The sequence below is a fragment of the Microcebus murinus genome, chromosome X (assembly GCF_040939455.1).
Source record: "Microcebus murinus isolate Inina chromosome X, M.murinus_Inina_mat1.0, whole genome shotgun sequence".
Lineage (NCBI taxonomy): Eukaryota > Metazoa > Chordata > Mammalia > Primates > Cheirogaleidae > Microcebus > Microcebus murinus.
In genome coordinates, this window is record NC_134136.1 from 115358827 (window position 1) to 115376197 (window position 17371).

Consider the following 17371-nt stretch of genomic DNA (forward strand, 5'->3'; position numbering starts at 1 on the left):
GACAACTGACTGTTAAATGCACCGTCTCACCATCTGAGGGGCAATTTTTATATTTCCTGCTTAACAAAATGTAATGTACTTAATTTAAAAACTTTAATGACTTCCTAGATAAAAAAAAAAACTTGACACTTTTAAAAGGCTGTGAATTTTTCTCCTTGGAGGGAGATCCCAACTTGGGTTCCTTTGAATTTACAAGCCCCTTTGTTTCACGTGAGGGCTTTTGGATCATTTGTCCCTCCATTTGAGGAAGAACGGTCTGTGTTGTGACCATGAGCAAGGGAAAGTGAACGAAGTTATTTTTGTTTGTGCAAATTATTTTATATATTTGAGTCTTAAGCATTAATGTATAACCAGAAGTTTTTTAAGATGCATGTTATTATAAGAGCGACATAATGGTGATTCTGAGGTCTTTTTCTGAACATAAATGGCACATTTTAAATTTCAAGTCTTCAAAGTGCCTAAAGATTAGATTTCTCCCTCAAGTAATTTTTTGAGCCATATATTTCCTTCTTAAAATGTTTTTGGAATCACTAGTCTTCCTTTGAAAGAAATACCCACCAGAATTCTAAGTGGCATGATCACTTTATAGAAGAGAATATGTTAACGTAAAGACCGAAGATATTTTAGTTGTTAAAACTGTGTGAACCAGGGCTTTGCCCTATTGGATCTAAGTATTTCAGTGCACAACTTGGTAAAAACCATATTGCTGCTGCTTCTAAGCCCTCCACCAATCGAATTTTCGTGTTCATCATTGTAGAGGCAGAAATAAGATCATAATCGTACTTAGGGTTTTTTCCTTGATTTTCCTCTCAGTGATAATTTCCCAGCCTTGTGTCTTTTAGCTGTCATGTATGCAAATTTAGAATTATTAAAATGTTTTCTATTTTTTTCATGATTAACTTTTATTAGTGAATGATAGCTTAAGTCTTTAATCCTAGTAGTGGTTAAAAAGATGAGGAGCCTTTTTTATTTGAATTACATTTGTAAATGAAAGCAACAATCTGTGAATATTCAAATGACTACTTAAAAGTAGTCCTTTCATTTTTTTATTAGTATTTTTCCAGCTTATGTTCTCCCATGAACTACTAGTTTGCTGAATTTTGTGGTTAATTTGGTGGATATATCCTGCCTTATTTAGCATTATAACTGGCTAAGAAAATTGCCTTTTCATTATAAGTGCCCAGTTTTGAGTTCTAGTTTTAAGGTACTACATACTGCTGATAAAGGAAAACAATGTTCCCCTCACCCCAGTTTTTGTGTTACTGAGAAAATAAACCATTCAGTACTGGTTTCATGGTAGGATTCAACCAAAATTGGTCGTGCACCTACATGAGTGTTTAGTATTTGAAAATAAGATTTTGAGTGTGATAATCACTATAAAAGTGCTAAATGTATTAAGAACTTGCTGCCGATTGTATTTATAACAATTATTTTACGTTTGCATAAATGTAGCACTTAACCTCCAAATTTGTAGGTATAAAAAGGGGGGAGGTGTACCACATATTAAAGTTGCAAATGAGTGAAATTTTATTTTGAAATACAGATTCCCAAAAGGAAATTTCACCACTCAAAAAATCACACACTTCTTAGCCTTTTACAAGCCAACAGACTGACATGAAGATTGTTCACAGTTCCTAAGATTTAGCACATATACAAAAATAAAACTTTATAAATTAAATTTTGGTTTTCCCTTTTATTTACTTAGATTTCTAAACAAGATAAAGTAGAGGTGTAGTAGGAAATTTTTAAAAGGGAAATGTTAATGAGGAAAATTCAGTCATTGTGTATATCCAAAGTGTATTCACATCTAAGTTCAAATATTGAGTTGTGATCTAATTGCTGTCTTAATAGTTAAAGCCAAGATTCGACAGTTTGGTGTTTCAAAGTTATTGTAAATCTGAAATAAAGTAGGTCATGTTTTAAGGAGAGTTATAGAAGCAAAAATTCAGTTATTTAGTACATTCCATCTGCTCTGTTTTTAGTATCTAAAAAATAGCTGTTATGTTCCAAGGAAATAAGACTTCCGCAGAAACCTGTGGCCCTTTCCTAAAGTTGGATTACTTCAAGAACTGCTAAAGAAATACCCCAAATTTTCATTAGATTTAGTTTTGTTGATATTTTTTTTAAAGTAGGCTTGTATTTAACTATTTTCTGCAGTTTAGAAAATTCCTTGTAGTTGAATTAAGACCATTTGAATTTGGATTTTAAGTATTTTTAGCTACACAAATATACCTAACAGAAAATCTAAATAGCTGCCAATGGTTTAAACTGCTTCATCATAATAGATCATTTATAGGTAGGCGAAAAATTGAATATCTGTATACCCCAAAGTTTAAACTTCTTACTAAAGTTAGGGTTACATAAAAGGTTTTAATAACTTGTATTTAGGGATGCAAAATCTCAAGGAAAATGTTCTTAAACCACACGAAGAAACTTTGTACAAAATTCAGACCCATATTTTTTTAACCCAAATTCAGACCCGTATTTTAAAGGCATTCCATTTAAATGGACAAAATTCAAGAGAACAATGAATCGTTTCACCTGTTACCTGAGATAAAATTGGTTGTCTGATTCTGCTCCATTAACAGGATACATTTCTGTCAAATATTTTATCAAATCAAAGATGCCATTGATTACAAGGTATACCAGTAAGGAAAATCGCTGACCTTCAGGGGTATTAAAAAGTTTTACCCATCTATTAATAATCTATGTCATGGCAAAAATCTACATTTGGAAATAGAAGGTTTTTATTGTGGTGGGCTTTTCTCACATTGCTTATTTTTCTATTAGTGGAATTTAGAAATCCTATTTTTATGTGTAGTTGCTAACAAAACTGGCCAATTTATAAGTTTATGAAGAAAAGGCTTGATGGAATTAAACCTTTGAGTAGTCAAGTTATTTATGAAGTGCCCTATATAAGTGGTCCTGTTGAGATAGTTTTGCATCACCAAGCAGACTTCGTGGCTTTCCAGTGCTGTTCAGCTGCCCTAGCAAAGCACTCTTCCTGCCACTGCGCTATCCTCCCTTCCGCAAGGTAACCTGTTGGGGGCCACCTTGCAAAACAGTAACAATTGCATTCTTTTTCTATTTTCAACTGTATAGATGTTAAAAAGTATTCAAAATGGATACTTTGGAAAGAGTTTTTTCATGGAGTACCTTGGAGCAATTCACTTGGCATGAGAAATAGAAGTATATTAACAGTATTGCTGTGTTGCTTAGATCATCTTAAGATGATCTTGCCATGAATTTTGTCGTGTTCTCATCTAGTTCTTTCCCACCCATTAGAACATTGGGTACACTTTGGAGTTCAGAAGTGAGGATAATTTGGGCCAGTCTTAAATCCTTAAATTCAGTGTTTTAGGTGGGACCAGAGAGAAGCATTTGCCTCATGGAGGTTCAGAATTGCTTTCCCTCCTGACCTACCTAAATGCTACCTTCACGATGGCTGTTAGCAAGAGGAAGCATTCGCAAGGGGCCAAGGAAATGGGTCAGCATTTAGGCCACACTGTTAAGTTCTCCTAATCCATTTTCCTAAGGCATCTATATGTTTAGGATGTGTCCCTTATGATATTTCTTGATGTAAACTAGCATGTTCTGTTGGGTGATTAGGAAAACTTTTCAGGCTGTATTTAAAATCAGAAACCTAGCCAGGCATGGTGTCGTATGCCTGTAGTCCCAGCTACTTGGGAGGCTGAGGCAGGAGGATCGCTTGAGCCCAGGAGTTTGAGGTTGCTGTGAGCTAGGCTGACGCCACGGCACTCACTCTAGCCTGGGCAACAAAGTGAGACTCTGTCTCAAATAATAAATCAGAAACCTAGATAGTGACTGCTTAAATTTGGTGAGTTAGTCCCTTCTCTTATGGAAAATACTAATCAGTAGTACTAGTAATTCTTTCAGCCATCTGCTTTCAGAATGTTGTCTTAAGCATTTATTGTGAATCTTTTCTAGCAAAATGCAGATTCCCAAACCATATGCAGATTTTATGCAGATTCCCAAACCATAATGTTAAACATACCTTCTTTAAGAAGACTTAGTCAAAGATTAAGACCATGAGTATACTAAAGAGATTTAAAAGCTAAATCTATTAAGTTGTTTTTAAATACCAAGCTGTTACGTTGTAGTTTGCTTTCCCTGTTGCTTCAAGGTGGAATTTTTAATAGAAAAGCAAAAACCAAAGGCTCAGACTTGCCCTAAAACGTTAACAGGTTTGCCCTTTCTAATAGCCACTGAAGTTTGGTTTAGTAACTCAGTAAGGTAAGTGCTAGATAAACTGGATGTTGGGTAATTGTTTAGTACTTATCAACACAGCATTAGACACTTGAAGTACGCTTCTTATGCTGATGTTAGCAGATACTTCACTCTTACAGGAAAAATAACCCCCTATTTTGGAAGTAGGGCAGACTGTAACCAAGAGTGACACTTACATTTTTAGATGCTGGGGTAGTAATTTATCAATATTCAACCCACATTTAAGCTTTTAATTGCCATTCTGCTACGCTGCAGTGTGATGGGCAGTAGTCATTACAAAATCAGTTTGGGGCTGTGAAAAAAGAGTAATAGCTTATATCATAGGGAAGCTGGTTTAACTCTGGAATTTTTACATTTAAATGCTTTTTTTAAAGTCAAGAATGAACTGAAAATAAAAGCCTAGAACCAAAAGGAAACTAATGTCATACTTGAAATCTCTTACTAAAATACTGAAGTTGGACATTAGGTTGGTTTAAAAACAGTTTTTAAAACTTGGCCTTCTAAGTTTGGCTAGTGAATGGGGAAGAAAAGGTTTGTTTTTATTCTGAATTTGTTTGAATATATAAAATCTGAAATGTAGTGTTACATTTTGTGTCTAGATTAGAAGAGGAAATACAACTGCCTAAAATATCCCTTATTTTAAATCATGTTAGACATCAATTGCAGTAGTTGTTTGCAATGCATTTAGGGTGAACTCCCATTGAGCATCTTTTGTAACAAATTTGGGATTACAACTTCGAAAGCAGAAATATGCCTTTTACTTTTTTATAGCTCTGATTTTGAACCTCATTTGAAAATAAGTACATTGAAGAGTTATACTGAAACATTTCCGGTAGCTCAGATGAGGGAGTTCTTGTGGCCACTACTTGCAATGAGAAGCTAATGTGCTGTTCGAAAAACACAGGTCCCAAGAGGAAAAGAAAATGACAGCTCATATTTTCAAATGACAGCAGGATGTACCCTGACTCAGCACCAATCTATCCAGATTCCTCAGCAGCTTTAAAGTGTGTCACAGCCCCCAGTGGTGACTTCAGTACACCACCAAACAGGGCAGGCCTGTGAGCTCTGTGTTTTTGCCCAAAGGGGCAATGCCTATCCCTAAGAAAGCAGTCTGTGTATGGTTCTTCTCAAGTCTGGTCTCAACTCTGAATGTTTTCCTCCCATTAAAAAATAAAAAGCTTGTTCATTCATGTCAAACCCTACCGTGGTGATTTTGATTAAAGATGCACCTCCTATATAGCTTTTGGAAATGGGCTGAATTTAGGCTGTGCCTATTGGTAGCCATTTGTCAAATCTGCAAGGCAGGAATTTTTCTCATTTGCTTTTGAAAAACTTCAATCTCTGCTAAAAGAAACGTTCTCTTTATCAGAAGTTAATTTTGCTCAGGAATAATACTGCAAACATGGGGCTGAAGAAACAGGTGAAGGTGGCTATCAGGACTGAAGCAGAGTCTGCATGTGTGACGTGCACGTCTCTCTCAAATTCAAGTTCTTTTGCTAATACTTTAAATTGTATTGTATCCCAGTCGCGCTTGCTTATTTATTTATTTATTTGAGACAGAGTCTCATGTGGCGTCAGCCTAGCTCACAGCAACCTCAAACTCCTGGGCTCAAGCAATCCTCCTGCCTCAGCCTCCCGAGTAGCTGGGACTACAGGCATGCGCCACCATGCCCGGCTAATTTTTTCTATATATATTTTTAGTTGTTTGGCTAATTTCTTTCTATTTTTAGTAAAGACGTGGTCTAGCTCTTGCTCAGGCTGGTCTGGAACTCCTGAGCTTGAGTGATCCTCCCGCCTTGGCCTCCCAGAGTGCTAGGATTACAGGCGTGAGCCACCACACCGGGCTCCAGTCGCTCTCTTAATATGCATTTGGGGGATTGAGTCCCAACTCGGTCTCTGGAAAGCTCATCACTCCAGGTCACTGTAATTAACCACGTGTAAAGTGATTTGTATTCAGTCCAGAGAAACCCTAATGTCAGGCATATCCTTACTAAGGTTTTTCAGACGTACTCTTTTTGTAAGAAAAGGCAGCTTTCTTGACAGTTGATGCAGTTTAAAACATAGTCTTTTACGGGCCCAGCACAGTGGCTCACACCTGTAATCCTAGCACTCTGAGAGGCCGAGGCGGGTGGCTTGTTTGAGCTCAGGAGTTTGAGACCAGCCTGAGCAAGAGTGAGACCCTGTCTTTACTAAAAAAATAGAAATTAGCTGGAGAACTTAAAAATGTGTGTGTATATATATGTATTATATATACATAAATTAGCCGGGCATGGTGGCGCATGCCTGTAGTCCCAGCTACTCGGGAGGCTGAGGCAGGAGGATCGCTTGAGCCCAAGAGTTGGAGGTTGCTGTGAGCTAGGCTGACGCCACGGCACTCTAGCCAGGGCAACAGAGCAAGACTCTGTCTCAAAAAAAAAAAAAAAAAGTCTCTCACAGTTTAAAAAAAGTCAACCAACAAAATCTCTTATCTAAGAATTAAAATTGGTAAGTTTAGGATTGCTGGCTACCTGCATAGGTTGATACAACCCAAAGTGGTTTGTGTTGGCTTGCTTGTATTATGTTTACTCTTTTCTTTAACATTTTATTCAGATTTGAACATATACACGTTTAAGGAATATTATCCAACTTCGGTTACTTTTCTTTGTTTAAATTGATTTTCATTGAAAATGATTGGATTCTTTGCTGTTGCAATGCTCTTGTAGACTTGAACTTGCTCTCTTTTTTCTCATGTTATAAAGTGAAGGACCCAACAAGGGCTCCAGTGGCCCTTAAGGACTAGAGCTAGACAAAAAGGGACACATCACAAGAGTACCAGCAGCCACTGGGTCTCAGGCACTGCTCTTATAATAAGCCTTTCCATATCAAAGATGCTGTAAACAAGTCATAAGAGATTTTAAATCGAGAAGGGGGATCTCAATTTTGGCTATTTACTAAAATGTTTGACACTGTTGGACACATGACAGCTGTCCTGGGAATATGTACATATGACACTGGGAAATGATAGTGTCCCAGGAACACCTGATGACTACTGCTGAGTTGACTCAAGAACCTGCCCAAGAGGGCCTCACTGACACTCATTCTGAATGTCGTCCCGAAAGCTGGGGCTGCAGGGCTCCTTTCAACCTTGGAAGTTCTTACCTATGTACAGAATTGATCTTAAAAATTTAAAAGAAGAAAAATGCAGCCCAGTCTTAGGCATCATGATGAAAGCAAGCCATAAAATATACTTGATACAAAGCTGGAGGTGGCCATAACATTTTCCTGGTTTTTATTTATTGGGCTTAGCTACCTGGTACCAAGCTGCTGTCAGGTAGGAGAGAGGACTATTTAATTTCACCTCCTCATTTGCCTGCTGACCATCTGATGGAAAATGGGGTGATGGCAAAAATGAAGAGAGAAGCAAGGGCTAAGTGAGGAGCTTTAAGTGTGCAACTGGGTCATCAGTGCCAAGAAGTGATTTTCTGTGTGCAGCATAAGTGTGCATATGGTGGGCTTAGATTCATTACCTTTGAAATATAAAAAATACTTTTGATTGGACATGATAGAAGAAACAAATATTGAATGTCAACACTCAAGTGCAATCAGAAGAAAATCTTGGGTACAATTCTATAATATCCAATTCTACCTACTGTGGAAAAATGCTATTGTCATGTTGAAGTGCTCCACAGCTAGTCAAATTAAAGAGCCATGTTATCTGAGGAAATTCAATTTCTATTGAAATGCCACTAACAGATTTTATCTAAGCTATTAAAGCTAAAAAGTTTAGCTTTAAAACTGCACGAGGGTCCTCGTCTATATTGTCAAAGGAGTTTTGTTCCAGTTCACACATACAGAGACTTAAGACTAGTGATCTTTTTGTTGTGGTTATAGTAACGATTTGTGCCTAATTAAAAGGAATGGATCTCCACAGGACTGAGCTACCAGGCTTTTTGGCATTGTATAGAGTTAATGACTTTGGAAGGCAATAGTACTTCAAAGCTGGTGCAAACACCCAGTGTGTGAGAAACCTGTGGGTGCTCTTTTCTGTTTGTGGGGTTTTTTTGTTTTTTGGTTTTTTTTTTGAGACAGAGTCTCACTCTTGCCCGGGCTAGAGTGCCGTGGCGTCAGCCTAGCTCACAGCAACCTCAAACTCTAAGCTATCCTCCTGCCTCAGCCTCCCGAGTAGCTGGGACTACAGGCATGCGCCACCATGCCTGGCTAATTTTTTCTATATATTTTTAGTTGGCCAATTAATTTCTTTCTATTTTTTTAGTTGAGACAGGGTCTCGCTCTTACTCAGGCTGATTTCGAACTCCTGACCTCGAGCAATCCACCCGCCTTGGCCTCCCAGAGTGCTAGGATTACAGGCATGAGCCACTGAGCCCGGCCATATGGGTGCTCTTTTGAAAAACCCAGTTTCTGGGTCCCATTCCTGGGGCCTGAGTATAGGTTTGGTGTGCCCAGGAATCTCTAACATTTTTTAAATTCCACATATAATTGCAGTTGAATTTGAAAACCATTTCCATAGCGCACTGTTCTTTAAAAAAGGTTTTTGCCAAACTTTAAAAATATAGAGAAATATACGGACAAATATAACACCTATATCCCTATTACCTGGAACTGGCATATTTGCTTCAAGTATTACTTTCATTAAAAAGAAGCCAGGTGTTACAATAAAGTCCCATTTCCCCCGACCCTCAGTCCCAATCCCTTCCCCTACATCAGAAGCAACCACTGTCATGATTCCATGTGTACCCTTCAAGCACAGTTTTGTTTTGTTTTGTTTTGTTTTGAGACAGAGTCTCACTTTGTTGCCCAGGCTAGAGTGAGTGCTGTGGTGTCAGCCTAGCTCACAGCAACCTCAAACTCCTGGGCTCAAGCAATCCTCCTGCCTCAGCCTCCCAAGTAGCTGGGACTACATGCGCCACCATGCCCGGCTAATTTTTTGCATATATATCTCTTTAGTTGGTTAATTAATTTCTTTCTATTTTTTTCATTTCTATTTTTTTATTATTTCAGCATATTATGGGGGTACAAATGTTAAGGTTACATATATTGCCCTTGACCCCCCTTCCCCCTCCCACCCGCCTGATACCCAATAAATGTTATTCCTATATGTCCACTTAAGTGTTAATCCGTTAATACCAATTTGCTGGTGAGTACATGTGGTGCTTGTCTTTCCATTCTTGAGATACATCACTTAGTAGAATGGGTTCCAGCTCTATCCAGGAATATACAAGAGGTGCTATATCACCATTGTTTCTTATAGCTGAATAGTACTCCATGGTATACATATACCACATTTTATTAATCCACTCATGTATTGATGGGCACCTGGGTTGTTTCCACACCTTTTCGATTGTGAACTGTGCTGCTATAAACATTCAAGTGCAGGTGTCCCATTTGTAGAATGTCATTTGATCTTTTGGGAACACTCCTACATTGCTGGTGGGACTGCAAACTGGTTCAGCCTGTGGAAAACAATATGGAGATACCTTAATTTCTTTCTATTTTTAGTAGAGACGGGGTCTCACTCAAGCTGGTTTCGAACTCTTGACCTCGAGCAATCCGCCCGCCTCGGCCTCCCAGAGTGCTAGGATTACAGGTGTGAGCCACCACGCCCGGCCCAAGCAAAGTTTTTGTTTGGGGCTTTTTTTTGGGGAGGTGGGGGAGCTAGGGTGCAATGGCGTCGTAATATCCCACTGCAGCCTCAAACTCCTGGTCCCGGGCTCAAGTGATCCTTCTGCCTCAGCCTCCCTAGTAGCTGGGACTACAGCTGTGCACCAACACACTTGGCTAATATTTACATTTTTTGTGGAAATGGAGTCTTGCTATGTTGCTCAGGTTGGTCTTGAACTCCTGGCATCAAGCGATCCTCCTCCTTTGGCCTTCTAAAGTGCTGGGATTACAGGCGTGAGCCACTGCTCCCAGCCCAGGCACAGTTTTTAATGGTGCCCAATTTTGCTGACAGATGGCCGATTCAGGAAGCTGCATCAACCCTAAATTGAGAAATTCATGGGGAAAACTGGAAGTAGTGTTTTTCCAGGGAAGGACCAGGAGGATCTTGCTTGAAGAATTCCAAAACAAAAAGATTTGGTAAATTCAGGACCATTGCTAACATCGTGTGAGCAAAATGACCATAACATAGTATTTCCTAAACAAAGGTGTCAAGGTCCAAAGGGATTCATGGTGTTAGCTCAGTAGGGGTCACTGGGCCCTGAGTATGACATGGCAGCCTTTGCCCATTTATGGAGACAAGATTTCTATTCATCATAGGTTTTTCTCACCTGTGGTTGAAGTCCTATGAGCAAGAAAAGAATGACTTTTGTGTCTGTCAGGTTTTCCTTTTAGAAAAGGAAAGCACTGAGGCCAGCCTTGTGTGTAAAGCCTTGCAGCTAGGGGTCTTTGATTCTGCCCGAGACAATTCCTCCAGCTTTAAGCCTGCCATCCCAGCAGCCCGACTTTCCCCAGCAAATAATGATAAATGAAATAGCTCTGTAAGCCATCTGTTCAAGTTGGTGCATTTTGCCTACGGGGTTTATAAACCTGCTTCAATAAGAAGCAAAAACAAAGCCCAGAGTTTAGCAAAAAGCATGGTTGGGTGAGCAGCCAAAAGCAATTTCCATCTCAGAAAGAAACCCAACTTGATTTTTATCCAAGACGTTTTGATAATATGCCGTGCCCTGGTACTGCTGAGGCCACTCCTCAGCACAACTACTTTGTAGTTGTGTTTTTATGTTTAAGCTTGGCTTTGTTGCTGAAATTAGCAATAAGAATTTCCTGTAACATCTGCCTAACTGGTTCACCAAATGATTCTTCATAATTTGGGGGGCATGATTTTGATAGATAACCAATGGCAGTTAGCTTTGCTTTTGGAAATTTCAATGGGGATTTTTTTCTATTGATTTCCTAGATGATATCACAAGATAGTATTCTATTTATTTTGTTTTTTCTATGGAATAGGACTCCCCAAACAGACTGGATTATTTAGTTCTCAGCAAGCAGTAGGATAGCCCTAATCCTCATAACCCTATGAGGTAGGGTGAAATATCCTCATCTTATACATGAAGAAATTTCAGCTCAAATGGCTTAAACAACTTGTCTTGGGTAGCTCAGCAGGAAGAGAAAGAAAAACAAGAAATTATTTTCTTTGCATTAAACTATTGATCAAATAAAACAAACAAGAGGTGGCATTTCAAATTTACTGTATGGTTTGTGAATGCTGCTGACTGCTGAATCGCTCGTGTCATGTCTTTTGACCAAGCCATTTGTCAGTATTGAATAATGAGATGTTTCACTTGCAGCATTGGAGACAAAAATACACCGTTATCCTTTGGAGAGGTAATTGGCTTTTCACAGCTGTGAATACTGTTATATTTTTTTTAATTCCACCCCTACAAGATAGCTGCTACATGCCCAGAGGAGAGAATATTGAAGATGTTTTTGTCCATGAACAGGTTACACTAGCTTTCAAAGAAAACAAAGGAAAAATTGAGTTGCTAGGATTAAAGTTGTTGTCATTAATAGTTGATATTAGTGAATGAATTCTAACAGATGTTGTGTTTTTATTTTTACTTTTTTGAGACAGAGTCTTGCTCTGTTACCCTGGGCTAGAGTGCCGTGGCGTCAGCCTAGCTCACAGCAACTTCAAACTCCTGGGCTCAAGCGATTCTGCTGCCTCAGCCTCCTGAATAGCTGGAACTACAGGTGGGTGCACCACCACATCCGGCTAATCTTTTCTATTTTTAGTAGAGACGGGGTCTCACTCTTACTCAGGCTGGTCTCCAACTCCTGAGCTCAAGGGATCCTGCTGCCTCAGCCACCCAGAGTGCTGGGATTACAGGCGTGAGCCACTGCACCCGGCTCAATGTTGTGTTTTTAAATATATGACCTTTTTTCTTCTGCTTTCTAAATTTAATACCAAAGCAAAAAGTCTAATGAAATTCCATAAAACCAAAATGCAGAAAAGAAGTGCAACTTCTTTAGCTTACGTGACCTCTAATAAATGTTGAGATCTGCAATGCCACAGGTTCAAGAAAAAGCTCTGCTTTCAAGAGTTTTTCTTCTTCTTTCTTTCTTTGTTTCTTTTTTCTTTTCTTTTCTTTCTTTCTTTCTTTTTTTTTTTTTTTTTTTTGAGAGCTTTATTTCCTAAAATCTGTAGGCTGGGAAGCAGATCCTTCAGCCAAAGAACCAAAGCAGGCACTGTTTCAAGATTTTTAAAAGCATTTTTTAACAATGAAGATTCATTTAGAATTAAGGTCTGGCAGACGGTTCTATTTAGTCCTGCTATGGTAAGGAACAGTTTTGCCTGAAACTGCAAGCATGAGCAAGCGGATTTTGAAAGCATCTTCTAGATCATGTGATTTCTTCAAGTTTTCTGTACACTATGTCTGTCCTATCATTAATAGCAGTACCCATATTTGACATCTTGCTAACTCACCTTGCTAACTCCACTGGTCCTGTTTTTAAGCCCCTCTGCACACTGGGAACAAAAACATAGCAGTGACTAAATGAGTTAGCCATACTTTCTAAAGGATTGGAACCCAGGCAGATTGACTCCAGCATGCAAACTCTGGTGCCTCAGGATCAAATGCATCAAACTCTTTGTATTATACCTTCGGTCACCTAGGGGCAACGTGAATGATTTAGTTAACAGATGTTTCAACCACGTAGTAATTTGAGTTATGAGCTACATGTAAAAGTCTGCAATTCCAGTAGGTTTGCACTGGACTTCCTTAAGGACTTCTTAGGGACAGCAGCTCTTTTGAGCACTGGCCTTTGTGGTTAAACCTTGGAAGCCATCTGAGATCTGACTGCGATGCACAGTTTGCGATGTATTAACGACAAGCAGAATTCTTGGTAAATTAGTTTCCTCTCTTGGATCAAAACAAGTCTAAATTGTTGATCAAAGAGGGAGGAATGAAGCTGCTGGTAATCAGTGATTTTGTGCCATTCTATTTGTCTATACCTTCAGCCTGTCAACTAATGTTTGAGTAAAAAATTAGAAAGCTGCCTCTATGTGACTAAATCTCAACTATGCCAGTTATTAACACTTTAGTAACAGGAAAGCAGCACCAATTTCTCATTAGCACAAATCCACTTGATTGCACAGACATTCTACCCTGGAATAAAATACATTCCACCCCGCCGAGTGCAGTGGCTCACGCCTGTAATCCTAGCACTCTGGGAGGCCGAGGCAGGCGGATTGCTCGAGGTCAGGAGTTCGAAACCAGCCTGAGCAAGAGCGAGACCCTGTCTCTACTATAAATAGAAAGAAATTAATTGGCCAACTAATATATATAGAAAAAAAATTAGCCGGGCATGGTGGCGCATGCCTGTAATCCCAGCTACTCGGGAGGCTGAGGCAGGAGGATTGCTTGAGCCCAGGAGTTTGAGGTTGCTGTGAGCTAGGCTGACGCCACGGCACTCACTCTAGCCTGGGCAACAAAGCGAGACTCTGTCTCAAAAACAAACAAACAAAAAAAAAAACATTCCACCCACCAATGGAATTCAATGCTATTTTCATTTGGAATGAAAATACGTGCAGCCTGTAAGTATCATTTCCCCTCTAAATTGGCTCTTGTGGGGGAAAATAAAGGTTGCTCACCATTAATATATAGATTCTAGAAGGTACAAGGGGTTCTGATTTGAGCAGTATGGGTTCTAATTAGCCAAAGACCCCATGGATGCCTGATGAAGAAAACTGGGAAGAATTGTTGAAGGAAACAAGATAACCACATGGGATGCTCCAGGGGGCCTGGGGAGGTGCCCTGGAGGTGGTTTCTAAACACTAGGCTGGTCCCCAGACCTCATAATCCTTAAGGATTTTGCCTGGTCCAAATGACACAGAATGAGAGAGATCGGGACGATGGAATAAGATTTTCATAAAACTTAATTTGCTCCATTTAAAAGATCATCCTGGCCGAGCGCGGTGGCTCACGCCCGAAATCCTAGCACTCTGGGAGGCTGAGGCTGAGGCGGGAGGATTGCTCAAGGTCAGGAGTTCGAGACCAGCCTGAGCAAGAGCGAGATCCCGTCTCTACTAAAAAAAACAGAAAGAAACTAATTGGCCAACTAAAAATATATAGAAAAAAATTAGCTGGGCATGGTGGCGCATTTCTGTAGTTCCAGCTACTCGGGAGGCCAAGGCACTCTAGTCTGGACAACAGAGCAAGACTCTGTCTCAAAAAATAATAATAATAATAAATAATAACAGATCATCCTATGAGAATATGTACCTTTGGATCTTTTGAAAATCAAATGTCCTTATATAAAATGATGGTGATAATAGTGGTTTTTTTTTTTAATTCCTTAACGTGGCACAACAAAAAGTTGACAAACCAATATTGATCACCTTTAAAAAAAATGTACAAGTCTGTGAAACTTGGAAGTCTGAGAAGAGGTCATCTATGGCATCTCAATAAATGCTGGATTCCAAAGAAAGGGAGCAGAGATGGGGCTCCAAGCATTCACTTAGTGTGCAAAAGTAGGGTCTAGCACAGGGCAAGGTGGAGCAGAGAGGACAAAGGTGAGTTTATTTCTGTAGCTAAGGGACTTGACAAGTAAAAGGACCCCCAACCATTAAAACTCAAAAAGTAAGCTGGGCATGGTGGCTCATGTCTGTAATCCTAGCACTCTGGGAGCCTGAGGCAGGAGGATTCCTTGAGCTCAGGAGTTGAGCCAGTCTGTGCAAGAAGGAGACCCCATCTCTACTAAAAATAGAAAAATTAGCCGGGCGTCGTGACATGTGCCTATAATTCCAGCTACTCGGGAGGCTGAGGCAGGAGGATCACTTGAACCCAGGAGTTTGAGGTTGCTGTGAGCCACGATGATACCACTGCACTCTACCCAGGGCAACAGAGCGAGACTCGGTCTAAAAAAAACCCTAAAGAATAGATATACCAATATCTTGTGCACCAAGGAGGGTTCCCTGCACATGGATTTGGGGAGAGATTTTCCCCAGGGCCCATTCACTGTCCTTTCCAGATCTGGCCCCTCCTGACCCGCCCCTCCCCACTTTCCTGGGCCAAGGCCTCCATGTCTCACACTGTCCCACCCTCCAATCAGTTGTCATCAAAGAGAGTAAGTGAGGATGAAAATATGAAGGGTCATGTTTTTGAACTGCCACCTTTGTTCCCCCATGCCGCTCCAGTGCCCAGCATTTCCTGTTGTCCTGGGCTCCTCCACGTTTGTCATCAGCCAGACTAGTCTCATTCCTTGCCTTAGCAATGCATCAGCAGGGTAGGGGAAGGTGTGCAGGTCTGGGACACCTGCTCACAGCCCAGCATTAGCAGAGGGTACTGCTCCCAGAGGGGCCTGCAGAAGACACAGTTGCCTCCATTCACAATCGCCAAAAGATGGAACCAGCCCAAGTGTCCCTGGATAGATGAATGGATAAATGAGATGTGGCCTATGCATACAATGGAATATTGTGGAATATTATTGAGCCATGAAAAGGAATGAAATGCTAATTCATGCTACAACGTGGATGAACCTCGGAAACATCATGCAGAGTGAAAGAAGCCAGACACAAAAGGCCACAATTGTGATTCCATTGATATGAAGTGTCCAGAATAGGCAAATCCATAGAGACAGAAAGCAGATTAGTGGTTGCCAGGGCCTGGGAGAGGGGAGGATGGGGGTGACTGGTAGTGGGTAGATGGTTTCCTTTTGGGCAAATGAAAGGTTCTGAAATTAGATAGTGGTGATTGTTACAGAACATTGTGAATGTGCTAAATGCTACTGAATTGCACACTTTAAAGTGGTTACAACAGTAAATTTTACGGGATGTATAATTTACCACAATAAAAAAATTTGTTGGCTGGACGTGGTGGCTCACGCCTGTAATCCTAGCACTCTGGGAGGCTGAGGCGGGTGGATGGTCTGAGCTAAGGAGTTCGAGACCAGTCTGAGCCTGAGCAAGAACAAAATCCTGTCAAAGAAAGAAAGAAGGCCGGGCGCTGTGGCTCACGCCTGTAATCCTAGCTCTTGGGAGGCCGAGGCGGGCGGATTGCTCAAGGTCAGGAGTTCAAAACCAGCCTGAGCAAGAGCGAGACCCCGTCTCTACTATAAATAGAGAGAAATTAATTGGCCAACTGATATATATATAAAAAAAAAATTAGCCGGGCATGGTGGCTCATGCCTGTAGTCCCAGCTACTCGGGAGGCTGAGGCAGGAGGATCGCTTGAGCCCAGGAGTTTGAGGTTGCTGTGAGCTAGGCTGACGCCACGGCACTCACTCTAGCCTGGACAACAAAGTGAGACTCTGTCTCAAAAAAAAAAAAAAAAAAAAAAAAAGAAAGAAAAAAGAAAGAAAGAAGAAAGAAGGAAGGAAGGAAGGAAGGAAGGAAGGAAGGAAGGAAGGAGAGAGAAAGAAAGAAAGAAAGAAGAAAGAAAAAGAAAGAAAGAAAGAAGAAAGAAAGAAAGAAAGAAAGAAAGAAAGAAAGAAAGAAGGAAGGAAGGAAGGAAGGAAGGAAGGAAGAAAGAAAGAAAGAAAGAAAGAGAAAGAAAGAAAGAAAGAAAGAAAGAAAGAAAGAAAGAAAGAAAGAGAAAAAGAAAGAAAGAAAGAAAGAAAGAAAGAGAAAGAAAGAAAGAGAAAGAAAGAAAGAAAGAAAGAAAGAAAGAAAGAAAGAAAGAAAGAAAGAAAGAAAGAAAGAAAGAAAGAAAGAAAGAAAGAAATTAGCCAGGTGTGGTGGCGCACACCTGTAGTTCCAGCTACTCAGGAGGCTGAGGCAGGAGGATTGCTTGAGCCGAGGAGTTGGAGGTTGCAGTGAGCTAGGCTGACACCACTGCACTCTAGCGTAGGCAACAGACTGAGACTCTGTCTCAAAAAAATTATAATGGTTAAAATAGTTATTTATATGTTATATGTATTTTACCACAGATTTTTAAAAAGACATGTGCCTTCCCCTGCATGTTGCTCCAAGGAGCTCTCACACACACTCCCTCTGCCTGGCACATGCTGGCACTTGTACCCACACCCTGCTCTCCCCTCTCTGCTTGGCCAGCCCTTCCTGCCACTTATTTACTCCTTAGTAACTACAGAAAATGAGCACCGCACTAGTTCACAAAGGAACGCCAGACTCGGGCCCTGCCCACACAGGGTCAGGTCCACCAGCCTGGCACAGCTGACAGGGGCTGTCAAG